This window comes from Eleutherodactylus coqui, chromosome 12 (assembly GCF_035609145.1).
Source record: "Eleutherodactylus coqui strain aEleCoq1 chromosome 12, aEleCoq1.hap1, whole genome shotgun sequence".
Taxonomy (NCBI): Eukaryota; Metazoa; Chordata; class Amphibia; order Anura; family Eleutherodactylidae; genus Eleutherodactylus; species Eleutherodactylus coqui.
This window is the reverse complement of record NC_089848.1, coordinates 51,958,653-51,984,416: the sequence shown is the minus strand read 5'-3', so window position 1 is coordinate 51,984,416 and position 25,764 is coordinate 51,958,653. Positions and strand designations below refer to the sequence as shown.

The window sequence follows — 25,764 nt, the reverse complement described above, 5'->3', positions numbered from 1 at the left end:
AAAAAAAAGTTTGCAGCCTGTTCTATGTGATGGGTGATGAAGTGAGCTAAATGCAGCGCCGCGATCGAGCGCATGTCTGTGAGGCCCCATTGAAATCAATGGGAGCGTTATAGCGCGATTACCAAGGTAATTGCAGTAAAAAGCGGATGTGTGAGAGCGGCCTCAGGCAACTGAAGGGCTGCTGTTTACACTGCCTCCATGCTGGTAACAGCTAGCTTCACTGGGACACGCTGTTGGGCATGGTTAGCCCGACAGTTGGTCCCGTGTAAATGGGGCTTTAGCTTGAAATGCGTAACTCGTTTAGGGGTGCATATGCTTTTTCAATACATATTTTTGAAAGTTTGTGGGTTTTTTTTCAAATCTGATGAATGTTTGAACTTTTTGTTGCAGCTGGTGACACATGGATTGTCCTCCTGTAACGGACACACCAGTATATGACAACATCACTGTACTTCTTATGTGCCAATCTCCTGTGTGATCATCACATGACCAGGAAATCATTGTATCCCCTTGAAATAAACGATGAAGCAAGTGCAGCTCTTAAACATGAAGAATCGATACACAAAGTATTCTGGAAAATTGTACAACTTTTCATTTCTTTTGCTCAAAGTGTTTTTCTTTAATTTATTATGTTTTATATTAATGCTAGGGACGGAGACCAAGGCAGAGAGACAAGCGGAGACTGGGCAGCGTTCAAAGAGGTTCTAACCGGCTCCTTCTATGGTAAGTAGTTTTGATATACAAGTATCATGGGCTTGTGCTTCAGGTCCCTTTCTAAGTAATAATACGGACAGTGACATCACAGCATCTTAAAAAAAGTGTTAAATGGATGAGATTCCTAAGAAATCCCGTACAACGATGTGAAAGGGAAGAAAACTGGACAAGTATCTGTGAAGTACAGAGATAAATGAATAAAAAGTGGTTACATGTAGCTCCAATGCCCATGGGCAGATGTGATTTGCGGGTGCCCCGCGTGCAAGATCCACAATTCATGCCACCCATAGAGACGCATGGGTGTCCACACCTGAATTAGAGCATGCAGATTTGTGAGGGCACACACACAAGGCAACCGGGTGCAGGATTCCTCCTAACAGACCACCAGTAGAGAGAATCATCTGATCATCTAACAAGCATGACCAGCTCCAACTGTTTTGTTGTCCACCACCCAAAGACAAGGTGGCACCATCATTACAGGCCCTGTGTGTGTCAGAGCCATTTAAAGGACTCTAGCTGACAGACATTTGATCAATCGCATTCAACAGTTGGTCACCCCTAGTAGTGGTACGAGGGACAATGGCAGCTCAGAGATATGTTCAGGACGTCCTGCAGCCACATGTGGTGGTTTCCAAGAGGCATTGTGCAGCAGATTATTGCTCGGCTGCACACATCAAGCGTGTCACAGGAATGCCTCCATAACATTGCCACACTACCGTCAAGTGCCCGATCGACAGATTTATTACCTATAGAACATTGATGCGACCATCTGGGATGCCAACTTTGACAACCTTCAAATTTGAGCCTCCTTGCCCGCCTGTATTGCATCTTGCATCCAAGCTATATATATTACAACACGGTACTAGAGCCTCCATGCCCGCCCATATCACATCTTGTATCTAAGCTAGAGGCGGTACAACAGGGTACTAGAGCCTCCATGCCCGCCCATATCACATCTTGTATCCAAGCTAGAGGCGGTACAACAGGGTACTAGAGAATCCCTTCAAGGGATCAGTTTTCTGCAATAAATCCTTTCACTCCAATATTGTAATCACTTATATCAATGTTACAAACACACAGAGAAAGTGTCATTCAATTCCGACAACTTCTTCTAGGTACTTGATTTTTTTGGCAATGAGTGCATTTAAAATTTTAACCCTGTTTAATCCACTGTCTGACGTCTAAAGACATTCTGATTAAAGGCTGTACAGCTTCCGATGTTGGAAGACATCCGGCAGGGTATTCTTACTGTATATTACTGGCCGCTCTGCTGTGGGGGGCTCTCCAGCATGTCCAATTACGCAGTACTGACTCTAGCCAGCAGGTGGCGCCATTGTATAATGGCAGAAAGAGAAAGCCTCCTAGGAAACCCTGAATCCAAAATTGGATTGCAAAGGGTTAAAAACAAATGTTTCATTTACATGCAGATTTGTAGAAAGATTCCTTTTCTTGCTTGTCATTTTCTATTTCACTCACCAATAAATTAATGTTGCTTTGTTTCTTATGGCCATAACTAAGTCATAGAAGATGAAGCCTCTCCCTTCAGTAGTCACCATGGTATTTTATTCTAGTATACTGTAGGTAACCATATATGGTATTTACATTCTACAATTGTGGTGTAGTTTACCTATTAATTTCTTATTTTAGGTTACCATCTCTGAGTACTAATGAAATTAAAAGGCTACTTTAATTTTAGTGCGGAGGCACAGAATAATATAGTCATTTTTACAATCTCATCAGAACTCCTGGAAATGAAAAGCTATCAATCCACAGTCTGTTATAAGCAAACGATTTATCTTAATTCTTCTTCCCACTTCACAAGGTTTAATTCAGCTTTGCGGACTTTGATTTTGTAGATGCCAGGATTCAGGTTTTATAGCCTTAAAGTCGTTTGTGGTCTACAAAGTCGCACATTTAAGTACCTAGAATCGTGGAACTGAATGCTGAATTAAATGGCAAAATTTAATTATGTAAAATGTTTAATTACATTCATTATTAATGAATACTTTTATTTACAATAAAAATGTTAATTATATCATGTGTTTGAAAAATAATCAGATTTTCTTTTTAACTGCGGGAAGATGGGATTTCTTAGGTTGTCGTGCAGATTTTTCACGGTTATGGTTTACAGCTACAGAAATAACTCAAAGTGAACACCTTAATATAAATGAGATTAACATTTTATGCCAACTAATTCCATAATTCATGCTTACAGTGGTCAGCGCTCAACGTGTTTCTCATACAGACCTGTATTACTATAGAAGTCAATGATAACATTCTGAATGCCTCCAACCATTAGGGGAACTTGCTGTGTACCAGTAGTCTGTTACATGTACTAAAATCATATCTACACTACAGAGTCCTGCTGTATAATGTCCTTCATGATCCTGTTATTTCTCTGTGCGTTACAGAGAGTTAGAGAGCAGAACCTGCTGTTTCCTCCATGTGCAGTGTATAGAAAACATCATGGCAGCTATTCTACACCCACTAGCTAAGTCAAGATTAGAGATAGAACTATCAGAGGGGAAAACTGGTAAAAAATGCTACAGACGAGTCATATAATGACCAGAAACGGTGTTACTCCTCATGTATACAAAAAACAGCCTTTTCCGAAAAGTCATCAAAAAGTACAAGTGAGCTTTAATTACCACTATAGCATGGAAGCAATGGATTTGGAGTCTTCAGACAGAAAAAGTTATATTAACATATTAATCAGTAGCCTATGTGCACTTAAAAACAACATGGTGTTAAGGTGGAAGTTCACCTAAGCATTTTTCTTAGAGGTCCACAATAATAAGAAAACCACTAGTTTTATAGCAGAAATGCACTTTATAAGTACAAAGTCAATTATTCCAGTTGGTATGCAGCGGGTGAAGACTTGTTAGGCTTTATCAGTCTATGTATTCAACTAAGACAAGGTAATCATGAGAACTAAAATACTATACAGTCAAGTATAACCATATATGCTCAGTTAGTTTAGGCTTTCAAATTAAATGTTTAATCTTAACCCTTTCCAATCCAATTCGCATCCTGGTTTTCCTAGGGGCTTACTCTTTTTCTGCCATTATACAACGGGGCTATCTGCTGGCTAAAGCCAGTACTGCATGAGGTGACACGTTGGATAGGTTCCGACAGCAGAGTGGCTGGTAATATACAGTAAGAGAACCCCGACGGACGTCTTCCAACATCGAAGCTGTACAGCCTTAAAATCACAATGTCTTTGTTACCATACAGCGCGGCGCGGGGTCCCGCGGTCGGCGCGCGCCTCTCCGGCGTCCCGGAGCTGTGACGTCTGGGCTCTCCCAGTGACGTGGGGCGGTCGGTGTGCGGCGGCATGGGCGGGTCTGCCCGTAAGGCGCTGCCCGCACCCCTTCCTCTCTCTTGTATTGTGAGTGGGGGGTTGGCTCCTCCCACTCTCTGCCCATGGGCAGAGTTTTGCAGTTATAAGGCTGGCAGTGACCTGAGCTCACTGCCAGTTACTGGTTCTGTCAGCTCCTAATTAGTTCTGTCTGCAGTTCCCTCCAGTCAGTCTGCTAGTCTGCTCGTCAGCTTCCTTTCCCTAGCTCTGTCTAGTGCTCAGCATTTTCCTGTTTGGTAATTCCATCTGCCTTCCTTGTCGGCACTCTGTCCCGCGGTAGTTAGTTCCATCTAGGTAGTCGCCAGGTCCCTAGCCAGAGTAGGGACTGCCGCCCAGTTGTCCGCCTGGGGTTAGCCAGGTCGAGGTAAGTAGGCAGGGACAGTGGTGTGCGGTAAGTACAGGGCACCCCATCTGGCGCTCAGGGGTCAGAGTGCCGTAACAGTCTTCAGACGTCAGACAGTGGATTGGAAAGGATTAAATGAGTTGTGAAATATTAGATCTACATTTTTTTCTACAAACAGCCTCCAACTTGCCTACAAGTTTTCTATGGCAATGAATGGGGCTGAGCTGCAGTTCCAGGCAAGTGTGCCGCCGTTTCCAAAATAAGATAGGCCCTTTGTTTTAAACTTCGTCCAATCGTTTGAAATGTTTTTTTTTTTACCTTTTGCACACTCCCGACTCCAATATGTAGAATGACTCTAATATAACACAGGTCCGTAAGATGATTTGGGAAGCTACAACCCGTTTTCAGTATAAAACTACTGAAAAAGAAAAGTTTCTGTTTGGAACCAATCACTGCTCTTCCTAAATAGAAAACAGACCGCTGTTCTTTGAACAACATCAATGAAAGCAATAGGGTTTACAAATCCACCCTGATGTCAGAGATGGAGACAGTATCATATATACAGAGAGAGTAAAAAGGAATTCTATCACTAGCTGCCTGTACATCATACTCTAAAACTATGGTTATTAATATACGGCTTTCATTGTTCCAGGAAAGGCTTTCATCTTGATGGTGGGACGTGGCTGAAGGGAATCCCATCCATTCACAGGAACTGAATCTGGGGCAGTAAGACCAGACAGTCAATGGATAAAAAAAAAATTAAAAAAAAATCAATCAACCTAGACACAAGACTGAAGTTTTTCTACACCAGACTAAGAAAACTAATCTTTAAAGACGTCACTTTGTGCTTAAGAGGCATCATCAGACTGAAAGAACAAAGAACTTTCCAAATTGCAAACCCACAATTCTCTATAATGCCATTTTACTGAGCACTGAAACATCAGACTTTTCAACTCACACGACACTTGTGGCAAGATGTTTGATCGAGTGTTCCAGAATCCAGTGCTAATAGACTTCATAAAACTCCAGCTAACACACACGGTGACGTCTGACTTGTCTGTGTATGCTTGGTCATAGAAAGCTCAATTACTGTATGTAATTTCTGATCTAGTAACTTTTGTACTAGCACTGCAGGCGGAGTCTGGAACTTGGTGGAGAATGCTGCTGCTGAGGACAGGAGACGTGTGAGCTCTAGACTCTAAACGGCACTGACAAGAGGCAAACACCCCAAAACAGCTCTCTGCAGATAGGCATATTTTCCATATTAAGAAAATTCTGGCCTGGCTTCAACTGTTAGCCATGTTACAAGGTCAGTTAAAAGCTTGTATGGCATAGCTACCTTCCAATAGGTGGCACTAAAGAGACAATTTTCCTTCTTCTTGGAAGAAGAGTTTATCTGCATACCTTGTTACCCAGGAGAATATCACATGGACTTTAAGACTTCCAACATGCCTTCTTGGTGCCCTCTACAATTAGAATAATACCATCCCAGGTCTCTCACCAAGCTCTGCAGTGATGAGGGCCAAGAACACTGAAACAGCTGCTCTGCAGATGGGCATATTGTCTTTATATCCTTAGGTCATCTTGCAAGGATTGTTAATGTTAGGGTGTGTTGCTAAGATCTGTTGTTCTACATGGGTTTCCAGCAGCGCGGCTCCACAGGTGGGGGTTGATTGAGCTGGCTAGGTGTGGATTTCTCTAGCCAGCCAATCACCACCGGTCTGCTGCTCATATATACTAACTCCTCTGCTAGAGGCTGCTGGGCTTTTCTCTGTTTGTTCAGTGTATTCCTATGTGTGGTGTGAACAATCCTGTTCAGGGTGCATGGTGTTCTGGGTTGTATGCAAATCCCCGATGTGTTGGTGTGAGCTGTGTTCAGTTCCTGCTGTGTTTTCTGTCATCTACGTCTAAGTAGGTCCCTAGGTTCCAGCATGGGGCTGTCCTTGTTGGGACGATCGCCCTGCATGCAGGCAGGTTTTATGTGGATGTTGTCTCATTAGAGTAGGGACTTACAAGACAACGAGGACCTTTGAAGTGGGCTCGAGGGCTTAAGTATTTTGGCTAAAATACAAATACAAACCAATACCTCTTATGGTATCTATTTACATCTTTTTATGCATGTGGGTATGCTTGTTTGGTCGTGTTTTTGGTGTTTGTCAGTCAATGTGTTATGACTGTCCATGAGTTATGTCCGCTGTTTTAGAGTTTCCGCCAGAGTTTCATCAGTTCGCGAGTGTGAATGACGTAACGGAATGTACACGTTTCAGGTGGGAGGTATGCATGTCATTTGGGTCCCTCCTCTGTGTATTATGCCTGTTCATGAGTCCAGTTCGCAGTTTTCCGTGTTCCGTCTGAGTTCTTGTGTGAACTGGACTTAACAGTTAAAGGGTTGGACTTGCGTGGCAGCTGTCTTCCAAGAGATATATAACTACAGATACAGTTTTCGTCTTCTTGGAAGGGCAGTTTATTTGCACACATTTTATCCAATGGCAGAAGAAGAACAATACCTTTCCAGACTTACTATAATACCATTAACACTTGAGCAGGGCAACTTTAGCATGGTAGAAATTTCTCAAATGTGTTTAACTGCAAAGTGTCATGTTGTGGGACTCCTTGAGCCCTTTAGTGTCATCCACTCTGCTGCTAATGTTGTCGTTAGAGATTGCCTGGCGAGGTTTGATTGCTGCAGTTCTTAGCATTTGGCATGGCTGATGTAAAAAATCCACTAATTAGAATGGGGGGTTAACATATTTTGTGCTATAAGATATGATTTTTATAAATTTACCGATGCCCTTTAACCCATTAAGGACCAGCCACTGTATATATACGGCGGCTGGTGCTGGGCTTAAAGGACCACCGATTGTAAAAATACGGCGGCGCTCTAAGCCTCCTGCCTCTGCAATAAGTCAGAGGCAGGTACGGGTTATCAGCTGCTAGTGACAGCTGATACCCTGGAGCAGAAGGCAGGAGGGGTTTTTAACCCTTCCTGCCTTCTGCTTCCCCGATGTACAATGAGCACTGTCGGGGCAAAGTGAAAGTAAGAAGTTCTTTCACTACGGGAGCCTCGGGGGGTCATGTGACCTCCCGGGATTCCCTGCTACTGCAGAGCTGGAGGGTCAGACTTAGACCCTGGCAGCTCTGCAGGTGACTAATGTCACCACAGGGGTTGCTTTCCCCTGTAACTGAGGGTCCTATGGACTGCCCAGCTACAGTGGGAAAATGTCAAATAAAGTTAAAAAAAAAAAAAAGTGAGTGTCCCCCAGAGGTCTTATATGACGTCATGGGGGACACAGATAGTAAAAAACACAATTACATAAATAAGTAAAACAAAACAACAGAATAAAACAGCAATATATACATAAAAAAGAGAATAACACAAAGCAGACGCCAACAAAAACCGTCACCGTACGCGCCCTATAAACCAAAACCATACATACTATATATCAAAACGTCCGAAATAAATAGAGGAACCCATTTCCATACTTTATTTTAGTGTAAATATAAAAATAATTTTTTTAAAAACTATAAATGTTAAAAAAATCATTTTTTTTAGCATTTTACCCCCAATAAAACTAAAAAACGGAAAAAAAAGTCAGTGAAAAAGATATTTAAAAAATAGTCCTATATGTCACGTAAAAAAAAACGCAGCAAAAATAATTTTGGTAGCTAAAGGGAAAAAAATAGAGCAGTAAAACCGCCACATGGGTAAAATCCCTAAAAAGTGTCTGGTCCTTAAGGTACAAAACAACCTGGTCCTTAAGGGGTTAAAGTTCAGAGTAATTCCCTGAAGTTTTTGCAGCTTCTGGGCTTCACTGTTTTATTAAGAAGTTAGCAAGGCTTAATGATAGATTTTGATCCAGCGCTAAAAGCACTTACATTTCTGGAGGCGCGAGGGGAAAAAACATGACCAAATAAAACAATCTGTAGGATTTTAAATAGTACTAAGCTCGGTTGTAAGCCAGCCCATTCTTAACAAGTGAAAATAAAATGAAAATGGGACCACTATTGCATTAACTTCATAAAAATATATATTTCTATTATAAATAATAGTTAAGCCAAAATCATCCAAACTGAAAACGGTGTTCTGTAATTTAGAGATTTATCAGCTTATGCTTAAAATTGAAAAATAACAAACTGTACAATAGACTTACCCTCCTGATTTTGCTTTGGTTTCTCGCCGCAGCTCTCACAGGTACTATCCTCTCTCCAAGGTACCAAACTTTTATCTTATTATCCCTCCATACGCACTACGAATGGAACATCTCCACTGTGGCCGGCAATTGGCAGCCACGGGACTACAAGATAAACGGAGATGCAATGGATTACGGAGAATTTTGGCTAACGCTTTACACACCCTCCCTCTTTAGTTGAGCTAGTCAAGCAATTAATGCATTTATACTCTAATGAACAGAAGAGAAGGGGAGGAAGGGGAAGAGCAGCTTGCTGAGGTAAGCCCCATATTCATGTATGTGAACTGCAGTCAAACATGGGGGAAAAAAATGTACTATGCCCGGCACTTCCTGCACGTCTCTTCATGTATTCTGCGCATGCCTTGCACCTCCTCTATGCACCTATTCAGAAATGTACATCAGGTCCGATCTGCCATACAAGTCGGGTATAATTTACTCCATTTTCTGGTGTAAATTATAGATAAATCTGTCGGTTCGGGGGTGCCTCGCCCCTTCCTGACAAGCACTGCTTTGTATACACTGGCCATAAACAGCAAAAGACAATGTGGTGGAATACTGGTGGTGAAGGCGCAACTCTAAGTTAGTTGAAAGCTAAAGGTCCAAGACGCGATAGTGCAAGCACTTCTCCTCCCTGCTTTTTCTTCCCATCTCCCTGCCACATACAGGACCTCTGGTACATCCCAAAAAACATTGGAATGGTCTCACCCCCAAGCATCCTGTCGTGTTTAATGCAGCCTAACCAACGAAGGGGCTCGACCCCAAAATGCATATTCACTTGCTGGTTCTCTATGTTGTTGAATAGAAAAAGAAGTGCTTTCACTATCACATTTTGGACCTTCAGCTTTCAACTAGCTTAGAGTGTTGCGCCTTCACCACCAGTATTTTACCACATTCTCGTTCGCTATACTGATGCCCACCTTGGTGGAGCATAACTGGTTGGCAGCACCTCCATCATTCAAAACACTTTCCTCCAGAATCATTTCACCCCTCTCACTGGGTCTTGCTCTCCTTTTTATATCTTTGTTACTCACATAGAAAAGAATGGGGCTCACGGTGTGTGCTACACGGAGAAATGGAGCATGGTGTGATCTTTTCTACGTACAGTGTAAATACCCCAATGTGAATGGATCAATGAAAAACCATTTACTCTCACTGACTCCATTCACATCATATCATGCGGCCGTACATCGCTTGCACAATGTGGTGAACATACGGTCGAGAGAATGAGCCCATTACGATCGTAAATATCACTGTCAGCGGCTATATTTACCTATATACAATTCGTTGTATTAGTATGTATGTAAATATGGACGCTGGTAGTGACATTTGGGTTGATTTTTCCCTTTGCAGTGATATGTGAGACAAACGATTGTACTAAAAGTATCATTTTCAAAAAAGACTTTACAACATATGAAACCACACGTAAATGCATAAAAAACATGATAACCAAAGCTTCACAACTCCAAAAAGTGTAATTGTATGCTGCAACAGTTAGAGCAAATATAGTGAGGTACCGTGTTAGCCAGAAAATCTATGATGCAAAACACTCCAAAAAAAGCCAAAAGTATGATAGAGGTGACACGTTTATTAGCCAACCAGAACAATTATATATGCAAGATCTTGAGGCTACTAGGCCTTTTTATCAGGCTAATATAACAACATGTATCTAAGGAACTATATACATATACGTAACATTAAATTAATCACAACATGTGTCTGTATTCTGCTATATTTAATACCAAATGGAATATATAATAATTGGAATGGGTTGATTCACATGAGCGATTTTTCAGTTGGTCAGAGTTTGAAAAAAAAAGAAAAAAAAAATATCACTGCCTTTCCTATTCTTGAACCAGATTTGAACATGTAATGTGCGGTGTCCCACGCGTTGGACAGTATATGAACGGGGCCTCTGTGCGGTGTCTGATGCAAGTTGTGTGTGAGAACCTTAGTCGCAACTTGCCATCGCCCTTCTGCATGCAGCCTGAAGTTCATATCCAGTACTATAAACAACAAAGAGTACAGATAAAAAATGTGCCAACTACTAAATAAAATGTGATTGTTCCCAGCAAGAGAAACCAAGTAATCTTGTAGAGAGGATAACTTTTAACAGCTAACAAAAATACACAATGTTAATGCGAGCTTTCAAACCAACGCAGGGTTCGTCTTCAGGCTTAAATGGAATAGATCCGAAGAGGCGTGCGTATGTATGTATGTATGTATGTATGTATGTATGTATACACACACACACACACACACACACAATGAGAGATACATATATACATACATATACACACATATATACATACACACACACATACATACATACACACACACACATACTTATGGCAAGGCACAGACATAGATGTGATTTATTTGCACTTCAAAGAATACTACATGTTTACCTGGTTTCTCTTACTGGGAACAATCACATTTTGCTCTACTGGCTAACACCGGACTAAACTTTTTTTCATTCTACTAAATAAATACACAGCAACCAATCCTGAGCAAATAAATGTTGGCGGATAACTCCACTGAGGGAATATACAAATTTTGGAGCTGAATTGCAGTTTTTCTGTTCTTCTGCATAGAAGCACATCCAAAATACAACAATGGCTTTTTATTTAGTTTTTTTGCTGAAGTACTGGAGCAAAAAAACTGAAATAAACTCAAGCACACTAGTCCAATTACATTAAATTTAACTAAGAATTGGATTTTCCAGACTTTTTTTTTCTTTTTGCTGCCTACTGAACCCAAATTACATATGACATAAATACAGATACATTTTGTCTAGGGCTATACGACACAGCAATGCTCCAAAGTCACACAGTCAAATCTTTGTAGCGGTCTTTTCTACATATTTTTCCCGTAAGGAACATAGAAAAGAATTGTATAACATCACATCCAACTTTATTCTAGTGCAGAGGTACATATCAGTCACAACCGGGTCCTGCTACCTGAGGAGGCTCAAAGACCCCTCTGAAATACAAGACAACAGCAGTAGTATGTAATGGGGACCAGGATCTTCAAGTTACCCCTCTGGACATGCAGCTAGACTTATTTTTTTCCCCCAAAGTCTAAGTTCTTACTATTGAATTGGAAATGATTAAAACTGTGGAATTAAAGTGAGAAATATCTCAAAGTTCATGTAACTTCTAAAAGATGCAGGAAGGCTGAATCAGCAAAGCAATGCTATAAAACCGGGGATTAGACATTGTGTTCTATCAAACAGAAATGGCCCAATTCCAAATATTTGTATAATTGAAGACATCGGAATCATCTTCAGTCCATTTTGAACTTGAATTCTAACTATATGTAACTTGGTGGAAGACTTTACTTTCTAACATGCATGGGAAAGGTGTATTCTAGACAAAGTTACGGCTCAATTAAGAGAATTCTAAAGCTACACGTCACTTCATGGAAGCAAACGCTACTTGAAAACAGAACAATACTTCGCTAATCAAAAATATTCCTTCTTTATAGGACCTAGCTTTGCAATTATCACATACATGAGTCACATCATCAGATCTGTACCATTTGAGGCCACCTCACCTGTCACGATGACAGAAGCACTCAGCCAGAAGGAATATGGAAAAAAACATACAATTTCCATGCAGAAAGCTTATTTTTCTAAACCCACAGCAATGCTTACAATGTAAATTACTACCTTAAAGTCTTAAGATTTATCTAGCATGTACATTACTACTTTTTTCAAGCACATTTCTTCAGTGAACACTTACTAGGCATTCATGACCATAATCCTCATAAATAAGCTTCTACCATGCGACCACCAAAAATAGTCTTCACCCTTGTGTTGCTGGAGGGACTGCAAAATACTTCTTGGATTCTAAAATGGAAAAGCAAGATACAAAAACTTAGATACACGTTTTAATACTAGCAGAAACAAACAATTACACCGGATATTTTTGCAATTGGATGGGGTACTTTTTAAAGGGGCTTTGTCATTAGAAAAAATAAAAAATAAAAAATCAATACTTACCTATTCCTCCCCAGGCAATCCTCTTACCGCATCTTCTCCTCGCTGATCTTCTCCAGTCCTCCGGGTCACCTCACCCCAAGCCGGCTGGATCCTCCTCTTCTTGTTATGAAGCTTCTATTCTTTGCATTCTTCTTCCGGCAGGTCAGCGTAGGTTACGTCACTAGTGATTTAACGTTTACTGCCTAGCAATGAATGCTGGGCTATTGCTGAGACTGCGCATGTGCGCTGTCTAGCTGCAAGTGTTGATATACTATTGTAGAGAGACAGTCTCGGTAATAGACCGGCACTCCCTGCTAGGCTATGAACGCTATGTCACTAGTGACATAGGATACATTACCCTGCAGGAAGGAGAATTACGGCAATGTACGCTTCGTCACAGGCAGAAAAATCGGCTGGCTAGAGGTAAGGTGACCCGGGGGAACTGCGAGAGACAGGAGAAGATTGGAGAACAGCAGATGTGGTAAGAAGACTGATGGGGGAGGAATAAGTAAGTATAGAATTTTTTTTAAAGAGAGCTTCAAGCAAATATATATCTATACATAAATGCAATGAACAGTCCTAGACGGTCATAGAATTAGAAAGTATAAATGCTCCAACTTGACAGTTCTATAAGGCTCTATTGTTAATTCACTGTGAAGTCTGCTGTGATGCATTTGGAATTGGTAACAGTGTATTAATAACCAAGAGGGGTTGTCCCATGAACTTATTTAGTGGCTTTAGGCTAAAACAATTCCGAAGTAGGACGCTACGGTAGTGAGTGACTGAGGTTAGTACTTAAATGGAACCTCTAACTTGGAATTACTTTAATAACCTTGCATTAAGGAGTTTCTGGTAATCACGTTAAAAAAAAGGACATTAAACAGAATAGTCCAGAAGGAGCCTTCTCCTGTAGCATCCTGTTGTCAAACACTTGCAGTTACCAAAAAAAAAACAAAAAACTGTATCCGTAACCTTTACACTTTTAACCATCAAGGAAACCCTGGTGAAAAATTTTAGATCCAGCAACGTATAAAGTGCATGTATGAAAAGGATAGTGGTGTCTCCTGGCAAAGTCTGCGTGCAGGCCTCCGATTCATCTCTATGGGAGGCGGGTATGCCGAAAGAGTCAAGCTGCTACAACGTGCTGACTCTGCTGGGGGACAGCACAGAAGAAAGGGACCGGGTGAGTATGAGACACAGGTCCTCAGACTCCCTATAACCTAAACTAGAAGCACTTAGTTCATGGTGCTTATAGTTGCTGACAGGTGCCCTTTAAGGTATCATTTTCACTAGAGATGAGCAAGCATACTCGGTAAGGCGATATACTCGAGAGAGCATTGCCTTTTTCCAGTACCTGCTGGCTCGTCCCTGAAGATTAGGGAGGGCCGCGGGGGTCGGAGGCGGCGCGGGGCAGCGAGGGGAGCGGGGAGGGGAGTGAGAGAGATCCCCCCTCTCTCTCCCTCCCGATCCCCTCTGCAACCCCCCGCTCACCCCCGCATCTTCAGGGACGAGCCAGCAGGTACTCGAAAAAAGGCGATGCTCTCTCGAGTATATCGCCTTACCGAGTATGCTCGCTCATCTGTAATCTTCACCCATTGGAAGCGAAGCTTCAATTAGTGAAAGGGACATATACAGTAGACCCCCCCCCCCCAAAAAAAAAATTTATATATTATATGCACGTTACAGCAATATGACTAAGTGTCTGTCAAATGGTCTCTTAAAAACTTACATTTTATCAGTAGCAGTGCACACAGAGGACTACAGAAAGTAGTCCCCAATATGCATGAGCTTAGGGCTAGCCCCACTTACCCAGCCACTGATTGACAGCTGTCTATTGCTGTGCATTGGTAATGCATTAATATAATCTAATGCCCTACATGCTGCTTTCTGACTGATCGGCGCTACTAATATGAGCAGTGCTGACCAATGGAAATCCAACATGTAACGTCTTAGATTACCAATCCAAAATGTGCAGAAGCACTGTGGCAATCTTAAAAAGGGGGCTGCTGGAACAAGTGGATTCATGACAGAATGGTACAAGTGGAGGGCACTAAGGAAAAATATTACTCCTCCACTACGAACGTAACTTTTGTCAGAGACCAGAGGCATTTGAATTTTAACCTCTGGAATTAAAGCTGAAGGTCTACATTTTGAGCACTCATTAATGGCTATATTTGAAATCCATTGTGGTGGTTTACAAAGGTGACATTATGAAAACTGTGTCACTCTCCAAAAACTGTCTTGTTGCTAACTTTTTGTGTTTTTGATTTCCACAGAAACTTTCAAGAACACATACAGATGTCATGAAAAAAACGCAGCATGGACGTGTAAAACAAGTGCCAGAATCCAAGAACCGCCTCCGGGAAGGCAAGAAGGGAGAAAGTTACTAAGATATCTTCTCCACAGATCACATTTGGACATGGACTGCAAAGGCTTAAACACATTTCTTAAAACCTTCTTATGCAACATTCCAGAGAAACCATTTAATAAGTCCAGGCTTGTTTTCAAAAATAGCATAACACAAAAATCTCATGCTGAGAAACTCCGAGAATGGAATGATTTTAGCGGGAAAGTGTTTAAATGTAACTATTTTACAATAGAATATTCTTTTAAAAGTATCGGTAAACTTAAAGCATGCAGCCTATACATATATACAGCGGTGCTAATATAGTCCCATAAGGTATATGCATAGGAACATTTCTAAAGATCCATGTGACACATAGTAGTGATCATACGGGCTTATATTTTCCTGGATTTCCTTTCAGTAATCACAATGTGCTCTTCAGTCTAATCTGAAATGGCTGCTTCCAGAGAACAATGGACTGCATGCACCTGCACAGCAACTGTACATAAGGTACATGATACAGCTTAAAGTTAACTTGATCTTCGCGCTAAAGGCAAAATGTAACTGCAGTTCTGTCCGTCACCTTTCTTACATTGAACTTAAATCTCAGTTCATTCCTATAGGTAAGTCTCCATAGTCAAATCTCTGCTCTCCATTAAGTAAAACTAGCAGAAGTGATTGTTAAACCACCCAAATATTTTGCCTTGAAGTGTTTTTTGGTAATCTAATGACTCATCACTGCCCACCCATTCGTCCCATTCAGGGCGCCATGCAAACCAACTGATGATCAATGGGGGGATTGATTATTACTGCCTTAAATATTGGCAGGCAGAAGATGACTTTTCTCTCCTACCCTGCCTCTTGGTCAGCTTACTTTAGACCAATATCTTGTACCAAAATTAGGATGCATGCCATTAATAAATCTGGCTCACATTAAAGTCTTATTTTAATAATTAAACCTCTTTAAACTCTTTTTTTAGTCCTCACAAGGGAGTTGAACCTGCGATCGTTTGATTGCTCCTGCCATTCCATTGTATTACATTCCATTGTATTACATTATATTGTGATCTGATAGGCAGTCTGTCAAGCCATGCCACAGCTTGATAGGCGATCTGCAATGGCAGCCCTGAGGGCTTTCAGAAGGCCCCCAGCTGCCATGACAACCCTGTGATCTCATTATGGGGTGAGCTTTTGGGGGCCCCGAACTCAGATCGGGAAATTTTAATGCCACTGTTAGAATTGCATGGAACTTGATTGATATCAGCGGCACAAGGGGGAGGAGAAGATACCGCGACTTACTTTTGTACTACTTCTGATAGGATTTTAATATGGCCTTTTTTTTATAAGATGCCGGATTTCCTCTTCTCCTTCCCAATTATTTGCCTGACCTAGCAATTATAGATGATAACAATGTAGAGGTCTTAAAAACTACAAGTAACTCATTGAATAAGGGTGCATTCACACTTCTGGTAAGTCTATCCGTTATAAATCCATTTCTTTGTTCTGTTTTTGGAGCAGAGAAACGGAGTGAAAATGGAAATAAACGCTTTTCCCCCATTGATTAAAATGGGTTTAAAAAACAAAGCAAATGGTAAGCTTTCAGTTTGCTTCTGTTGCCTTTGTTATGTTAAAAAACGGAAACCTAACAGAGCTGTCCGAAGGGCTATCTGCGCAATTGAAAAAACGGAAACCCAACAGTGCTGTCCGAAGGGCTATCTGCGCAGTTGAAAATACGGAAACCAAACGCAATAGAAGCAAACAAAGTTTTCTGTTTGCCTTTTTTTTTTAAACCCATTGAAATCAGTGGGGAAGAACACAGAAACGTTCATTTCCATTTTAATTCCATTTCTCTGCTCAAAAAGTGGAACAGACAGAATTGTAACTGACAAGCCTAACGGAAGTGTGAATGCACCCCAAGTTCCCCGAAGAGTATATTTAGCAATGATAATGTGATTCGCTGTCCTTTCCCTACATGTATGTTCATTCCATCGGCTAATCAGATCTTTCTTCCTCTTTCTAAAATGAATAACAATGAAAAAGCTAGTTCTATTCCAATTCCGGGGCAGGCCCCTTTTTTTGAATAGGCCGATGAGAAAAATCCACTGGATTACAGTTTGCTGCATTTTCTATGGATTGCAGGGCCGAAACTGGAGGAAATTGGGGTATTTTAATAAACAACCCAATGTGTCTTGTGGAAAGATTAAAGTTTTACTAATTCCCCATAGCATGACTTATATGTGCCATCCATGCAATATTACAGATATTTCACTAGGAAGGAAACATGTTTGCCATGTTGATGTTACATCTGTGTCTGCTGAGGATTGTGCAAGCTATGGCTTGACAGTTTAATCTATAGACCAAATGTCAACAACAGATGTATTTAACTAGCTTATGATAAGGAATGCTAGTAAACCTGTTGATGGTGTTAAAAAGTGTACAAAATGTGTCCTAAGAAAAAGTTCAAGTTACAGAATGTGGCAATAAATCTGGTAGTGTCTGCAGAAATACACGGAAAGGACTGACCTTTCCCTGTCACCACACTTTGACTGACTAGGAGGGAGCGGCGCAGTTTGATATAATGCAAAAAGAATGCAGATTTCACCACCGTGCACAAAGGTATTTTTGTTCTTAAGGTGAATGCCCCCCTTCAAGGACCAAGTTTGTTTTAGTTCCAAATACATAGACATATAGCTGAGTGTTAGAATGTTTGTTGCAATCAGAGCCCCGTTTTTCTTATACCCTCTCTATACACATATTGTTAAGTAATAAAAATCTGACTTTTGCCAGCCACCACTAGGTGGAGCCATTATGCTTACCCCATAGTGGGTATATCTTTAAGCCAATAATAAACTAATTTCTAAGCTTTTCCTAGAGTTGCTTCTAAGCAGCCAAAATGTCATCACCTACTGTATCTCTATGACATAAATTCCATCAGTCTTGGTGAATGTGGGTCATTCATGGTGAAGGAGGTGGTGGAAGTAATTTGAACTAAATATATTAAAGGGGTTGTCCCGCGGCAGCAAGTGGGTCTATACACTTCTGTATGGCCATATTAATGCACTTTGTAATGTACATCATGCATTAAATATGAGCCATACAGAAGTTATTCACTTACCCACTCCGTTGCTGGCGTCCTCGTCTCCATGGCGCCGTCTAATTTCTGTGTCTTCTGGCTGCTTTAGACGCGCTTGCGCTGTGCGGTCTTCTGCCTGGTGAATGGGGCCACTTCAACACGCTCGCGCCGGAGAGCTGGTCTGCGCGTCGTCATCGTAGCTCCGCCTCCGTCACGTGGTGCCGATCAGCCAATGAGGTGGCTGTATCGGCAGTGGAACGCAAGAGAGGAGAAGAAAATCCACGGTGCACCATGGGAGAAGACCCGCGGTGCACCGTGGGAGAAGACCAGCGGCGCCATCTTTAAAAGAAGAAAAGAAGAAGCTGCAGAACGGGGATGCAGGTAAGCGAAATGTTATTTTGAAAAATTAACAAATGCATTCTTTTTAACAGGGCATAATGCAGGGGTCTATTGAAAAAAAAAATTTCGATTTCGCCGCGGGACAACCCCTTTAAGAGGCACGTCTCAATAAATTTGGTGTATTTTGACCTCTGTAACCAAATGCATGTCTACTATAACAGCCCACTAACACAGGCTTGTTTCTGTCCCTATTTATTCTGTATTTTTTACTGACTGAACACAAATAGAATACGGACCTATTGAATTAAAGTTTTAAGACGTACTTTTTACACACGTAGGGTTAAAAAATAAATAAATAAATAAAAGCCACCCACTTTTAGTCCATATTCATGAACTAAAATCACCCATTAAAATCTATAGGTGCGTAAAAAATGTAGTAGATAAGAATTAGCATCTGTATTTACTGAAAGGCTTTTTTGCGCACCCCGTGTTCTGTGGGTTTTGACAAAACTGACATCATTTGGGCCTTCTTGTGCTTTTTTTGCACTAGTGAAAAAACACTGAACACGGATGCAACACGAATATAAAAAACGCACATACGCACTAAAAAAGCACATAATCCCACATTGAAAACAGTTAATTTTTCATAAATCAAAACTGCATACTCCTATGTGAACGGACAATAAAAAAAGAAGAAGTGTAGAATTGCATTAGTTTCACTTAATTTACTTAGAGATTTTCCATGTTTCTGGCCTCAGGGCTGTACTGTGATTGGCTGCAGTGGTCAGGGGTATACATGAAACGCCACTGATGCCGCAGGTAAACAGTGCAGTGGGGAGAACAGGGGGGGTGGTGCTGGAAGATTAGGGGTCAGGAGCGGGGGGGGGGGGTATAGGCTCTTATTATTTTACACTATTGTTTGCTGTTAAAAAGTGTTACTTAAACATAAAATCCATCTCCTTGGAGATCATGCCCATTTTTCTTATTACCTCTAAAGTTTGACAAATAAGAAAAGCTGCAAATTTTTCTCATATCACATTGTGTAACCTGATTAGTAAAAGTGGGCATCATAAAAAAATACAATAAATCTTGTTATTTGTATAGCGCCACTTATTCCGCAGCGCTTTCAGGTAATTTATTTATCACCCCTCCCCCACCACCACCACCAAGCTGGGTACTCATTTTACCTCAGAAAGATGGAAGTCTGAGTCAACCTTGAGTCGGCTACCTAAACCAAGCGGGGATTGAACCCGAAACCTTCAGGTCGTGAGCGAGAGCTTGGGACTGCATTTCTGCTGCCTTAGCACTATGCACCGCACGGCATTCGTAAAATGGAACTGAACCTGCATCCACGCTGATTCAGTATAGGAGCCAACACTTCCAGGAGGGGGCTTTTGCTGGACATATTCCCCTCCTCCGGAGTAAGTGCCGTCCCTGTATTTAACCTTCTTGATTGGATATACTTATTTGGTCACTGCTGCATAATCTCGAAGCACAGTTAAACTTTATTAGCAGTGTTTTGCCTATATCTCCTTGTGGGAGAGCAGACTCTCTATTTAGAGAATCCCCTTTAATTTGTTTCTGCAGCTCTCCCTGGCCCCAGAGAATTTGATATGTGCAGCATGTGACCGGTGAAGGAACCCTCTGGCGCTCTCCAAGCTTATTTTTTTATAATGCTAGAATAGCAGGTTTTTTGCCACCCCTGCCACAAAAAGTTGTATGCATAAAAACTACAGCTTGCCCTGCAAAAACAAGCCCTCACACGGCCCCATTTAACAGAACAATGAAAAAAGTTGCTGGTGTCAGAATACGGCAAGAAAAGCAAATGGAAAAAAAAGGTTCTCTTTAAAGTAGTAAATATAACTGTATTAGGCTGCCTGCAGACGGGCGGAAATTCCGCTGCGGGATTTCCGCCCCTGGAAGCCTGCATAGGATTGTGTTAACAAACGCAATCCTAGGCAGACGGCCGCGGTTTGGCCGCGCAAAATCTCGCGGCATGCCCTATTTCTGTGCGGGGCTCGCAGAGCCCCGCATAGAAACTTCACTCACCGACCGCCGACTCCGCTGTGCGCATGCGCCGGCTGCTTGGCAGCTGGCACATGAAAGAGACGGGGCCGCGGGAGCAGGTGAGTGCCCGCGCTGCTCTCTGCAGGCGCTCGGGTCGGGTCCTGCTACAAGAATTCTCGCTGCCGGATCCGACCCGGCTGTCTGCAGGCGGCCTAAAAGTAGTATGGCCATAATCATACTGACTCACAGCATAAGGGAAGCATTTCATTTCTACTGTGTTATCAATACTGTAAAAAGAAACCCTCATCCCCCTAAAAAATGTCAACATTAAAAAGTTTTTCAATACATATATGGTACCGATAAAGAATACCACTAATTCCACACACACAAAGAAAAGCCCTTATACTCTTCTGCTGCCAGAAAGATAAAAAAATGTTACAGCTCTTGAAACATGGGGACAGAAAAAAAAAAGAAAGCCTGAAAAATAGTTGGTCTTTAAGGGGTTAATACAGGGGATATATGCTGCAAATGTAAAGAGTGAAAGCAAGCAAAGAAAAATGCATTCTGTACATGATGTCAGTGACACAAAGTGAGCGTCTCGAAGTTCAGACCTAGCCTTCAGATTATATAAATTTAGTGCCGATTAAGTGGCAGCAGCGTAAACTCTAAATAATACACAGCCGAAAATTTTGTGCGAGTTCTGTCCATGTCTGAAACGGGCAGAACCACCACAGAAAAAAAAAGAAGAACCCATTCAGTCGAATGGGTTCTTCCACACAAGCAATTTTTCACTGGGGCCGATGGACCGAGTTTGAAAAGTCACTGCATGTCCGATTTTTGTGGGAGTCTCCCATGAGCATAGGCCATGTGATGTGGACTGTCACGCTCATCGCACAGCGGAGAATCTCAGGGGTAACTCACCCTCGGCCATGGCAATACGGCCTCATCGAAACCCTGTGCCGAACACAAATGTGATGCCCTAAGCCTACACTGCTCTACTTAATAGATTAAAACGTGTAATATTTTCATAATGGTGCTAAATTCCATTAGTCGTTACAACGCTGTGATTTCCTGTAATTTTCTTAGGATGTAATGGAGAACACTGAAAACACAGTCTAGACATTCATTAGTTTCATAAATATCAGATCTGCAATTAGTTTAAAAGCGCCCTGCGAGAATTTCCATTAGATTTCGAGTCACACTAGAACAATATTAAGGAGCCAGGAAGATGCCGGTTTCTTCCCTCCCCGTGTTTAATGTAACAGGATAGCCTTGACAGCTCATAATAAATTGTAGACCAATATAAAGCACTACGCGACTTAAAGCCATCGATGGCGGATCTGTGTTTACTATGAACATTGCACAAACCCTTTACATTAACATAACAGTAAAGAAGCTGTTCTATAAAGTCAATGCCTCTCTTCATCCCAACACAAGCGGTTATCAAGTGCCGGCGTTTGTGTAACTTCACCATGAACCGGTTGCTGCAGCCTTGTCTTTCAATTCTGCGTCGTGCTCATCATGTTGTAAGACTTCACTCCTGGCAACGCCAAAAGGTGAAATCTGTGGGAAGCGGCAGAAGGAACCAGATCTCATTTGTATTTTGCTGTGTATTCATTGTGTATTTACATTGTTCTGAAAATGCATGTATTTAGAAGATCCATGCCGACTGTGGACCTGTGGATATACACATATGAAATGAAGAACACCAAGTTGGGAACCAAATCCAATAGAGGGATACGGCACATCCAGCCACTGAAGACCTCTTCATCATTAGCAACGTTTGAGTGGATTGGCTTGAGACAGATTCACAGGAACTCAAACACTGCTAATGGTGAAACGAAAGAGGTCTTCACCTGCTGGATGTGCCGTCTCCCTCTGCTTTCTTAGATTTGGACTTTTTGGAGCTTTAAATCAAGCCCATTATGAGACTTGCGTCCATATAATTTTTTATGGGGTTGCTTTGCGACAAGAATAGGGGAGTCCCTAGCCCAGAGGATCATGCACCCTGGAATGTGCCTCTTTGGGCTTGTTGGAGATCTACCGGTGGCTGCAATAACTCACACATTAGATAAATGGCTGCTTTTTTATGCCAAAAAAGTGAGCTTACTAAAATCGGAAACACCCTGGTAGGCCGACCAGGAATGCATCGGTCCAGGTGGTAAATTCTGCAATCCCAACATACAAACTGACATATATGGCATGGGGATGCCCGGAGAAATTTGATAAGATCTGGGGTGGCTGGGTGAATTGCCCTGCAATGGCAATGGAAGAGCCTGACTAGGTATTAATGGGGAAATAAGTTGGAAGGCACCTGCTTGACCTGTCTTTCAAGCGAAATCTATCCTTTTGAGACTCTCGCTGTGGGGTTAGGGGGGATGGTTTGGGTGTTCTTGTTGTTTATCTTTTTTTTCTGTTCTCCTTTTATCCTGTTGTATTTGGCTTTCGGGGTTCAAGCCCCTCAGTTTTTTCTTCGTCCTTTGATTAGCAACAGCTGATGTAGGTAAAATAAAATTTCTAACCAAATATTATCTGCCAGGAGGAATGCATATAAATACATACATAATGATGGTTTCTCTGATTCTGTACTTATGCAATGTGATGTACCATCGACATGGGCACCTGTGGTGGCAGCTGTCGGTTTGCCAATTATGCTGGCTAAATAATAGTTCTTTTAAAAAATAAAAAAAGAATAGGGGGGGGGCCTCATTTGAAGGGGACAACCATTCAATTGAATAAATGCTACGTACAACTACATTTCCCCTGCAACAATCTGTCTGGCTGTGACTTTTCCCGGGAAGTTAGCAGTTTGCTGGAGATACCAGGGGGATCACCATTTTGGTAGTGAAGCAAATTTCATAGTTCCTGTGAAGCAACTGGTAGGTATTGGGTTGGTTGTATCCACAGGCAAGTTTGGACTCCATATTTGTCTGGGGCCCTGACAACAGCAGCCCTGTAGACATCCTTCTAACACACTGGTATCATCCAATATACTAAAAGTATAGACGCCGGACAGGTAAGCCGGGGGTCCCTGCAGGGGCACAGGGTCAGATCTCGTAGTCTGAATCCAACCCAGCAGTCTGCATTTTGCCTATGTGACATGAAACAATATTTTTTCAGCAGGTTGCTATGGTTATGGTAATACCAAAATTATATTTTGTTTTACGTTTTCCCACTTTTGCATAATAAACCCCCTTTTTTCGGAAATCACTTTTTTTTTTCTTTGTATCGCTACATGCAAAGTCCCTTAACGGTTTTATTTTTCCATCAACGGAGCTCTGTGAGGACTTGTTTTTTGCACAATGAGCTATAATTTTTATAGGTACCATATTAGGGTACATCTGGCCCTTTATATACCATGAACTACATTGATTGTGGCATAAAAGAGGTTAACAGTGAGGATCAGTGTTCTCATCGATGCTTGCTGTTGCAGTGGAAGGCCGGCCATTAGTCATAGCCCCAGGTCCCGCTGTGGGATGGTACGGCCTTCACTTCTGAGCCAGTGTCATCCACAGGACAACAGTTTACATTCCGTTGCATTAAGTACCAAGATGTAAACTTGTGTCCTGTGGCGTTAAGGGGATAAAGAAGTTAGCCTTCTGTTAGATCATACAGATACAATGCGATATTGTAAAGAGCTGACACACCTCTTGGGGCTTCTAAAGAAGGCATGTTGTTTATGAAGGCGCAGAACAGAAAATACGTCTATTTTTTTTCATTTTTTTTCTGTAATATCAATTTAGTTCAGGAATAACACAATACGAGTCATGTCAATGACAACAGCACCATGAAACACAAGCCCTTACCAGACACTACATCATTGGCAGTCGTTCCACAGCTTTTCTGCCAACTAGCATAGTTTAAAAATGTCCCTAGAGCGAAGTAAGAGCACCAAAAAATGCAAAGCTCGATTACTGCTGTGTCTTCGTCATCCTGTACATAGTACACCACTTCCAGATAGCCATTAATGAGATAATGAGAAATAAACATGGAAACTGGAAAACAACAGAACCCAATGTAAGTCAAATGATGCGCCATGGAAAGAGAACATAAGTATACCGGATTTATGGCCATAGGAGCACAGAAGAAGGGATCTCTCTAACTTCCATTTCCAGCATGTTCATCATATGGAGAATGAAATCTGCAAGGTTAGGCTTCACAAATTCAAAAAGTGTTGCAAACTGTAACAATGATTAATAAAAGAGACCAGAGGTCTAAAATATCTGAACTATTGCTATTATTGTGGTCCATTTGCTTCAGGTGAATGCAAATCAAAGGGATGTCTAATCAATACAGCTCCTTTCCGTCTATCTCTAAACTGTGACGGAGGCGGCATGTCCAGGTATAACATTGTTAGTCACTCATGATAATAGCGAGCAGCCGCTGCAGGGAAGGGTTTGGCCAAACTAAAGTGTGCCCAACAACAGTCAGTGAAATTAGCCGAATCCATGTATGGAGGTCTTTAAAGAAGGGATTGTTTTCTATATCTTTAAAGCCTATGAACGCCAGCGTTTGGATTTGCTTTCTGTATAAATTGAGGTATTTTGGATATAAAACATTTCTCGGATTGGTTTTTGTTAAAAACTTCCAACTGTTTTCATGCTGTGATTATAAGATGTTCTAACATACTGCAAGCTGGAGGACTAAGATTCTTCTAAGATTCTTCTAAGATTCCCCTAAGATTCCCCTAAGATTCCCCTAAGATTCCCCTAAGATTCTTCAGTCAGGGCATTTTCAGACTAGTGTTTTGCTTTCCGCTTTGCTCATCCTTCATGGGAAAACATTTCCATTTTCAAGCCCATAGAACTGCATCAAAGCAGAAGGTCTTCAGTTTAAATCCATTTCTGTATTTTCTGTCTCCATTCAGACTGGCACACTTCTGCTTCCAGTTTTGGTATACAGATGGATTATTTTATTTTATTGCATTGCACATAATTGGAGGTGGATGGCTTTTCATTGTCTTTTTTCTGGGTGGTGGCTTTAGTAGTGGTACTTTGAAAAACTCCATAATGCCATTACACTTGGTCAGACTACAACTGCAGCACTGCAAGGCAGCAGTGCTAATGACTGAGCCACCATACTTGTTCCATCATTGCACGAGAAATAAAAGAGCAAGAGGAATGAACACAAAGAGAACATAAAAAGCCAATACAGACATCACCCTTGGTCCAATTTGAACCTACAATTCCAACACTGCAACGCAGCGATGCTAATGACTGAGCTACCATGCTTGAGAAGAATAAACACAATGAGAACATACAATGCAGATATTGTCTATAGTCAGACGTGAACGTAGAACCTCAGTGCTACAAGGTGTGGTGACTCCGTTGTTAGCACGGATTCCTTGCAGCGTTGGAGTAGTAGTTTTAAATATGACCATGGCTGTATGAAGCTTTTCAAAGTTGATGTTGCTCTTG

General features: G+C 41.6%; 1 protein-coding gene across 6 annotated transcripts in view; it reads right to left on the bottom strand.

The window, feature by feature from the left end:
* THRB (thyroid hormone receptor beta) overlaps positions 1-25,764 on the bottom strand; it is a 292,504-nt gene that overhangs the window by 205,491 nt on the left and 61,249 nt on the right. For 5 of the 6 annotated variants that reach the window (XM_066584928.1, XM_066584922.1, XM_066584923.1 and 2 more), the window contains exon 2: positions 12,346-12,452. The gene's annotated coding sequence lies outside the window, so the exon portion shown is untranslated. Of the gene's footprint in view, positions 1-8,566; positions 8,711-12,345; positions 12,453-25,764 lie in introns of all 6 variants that reach the window. The other variant, XM_066584927.1, reaches the window with a different exon arrangement.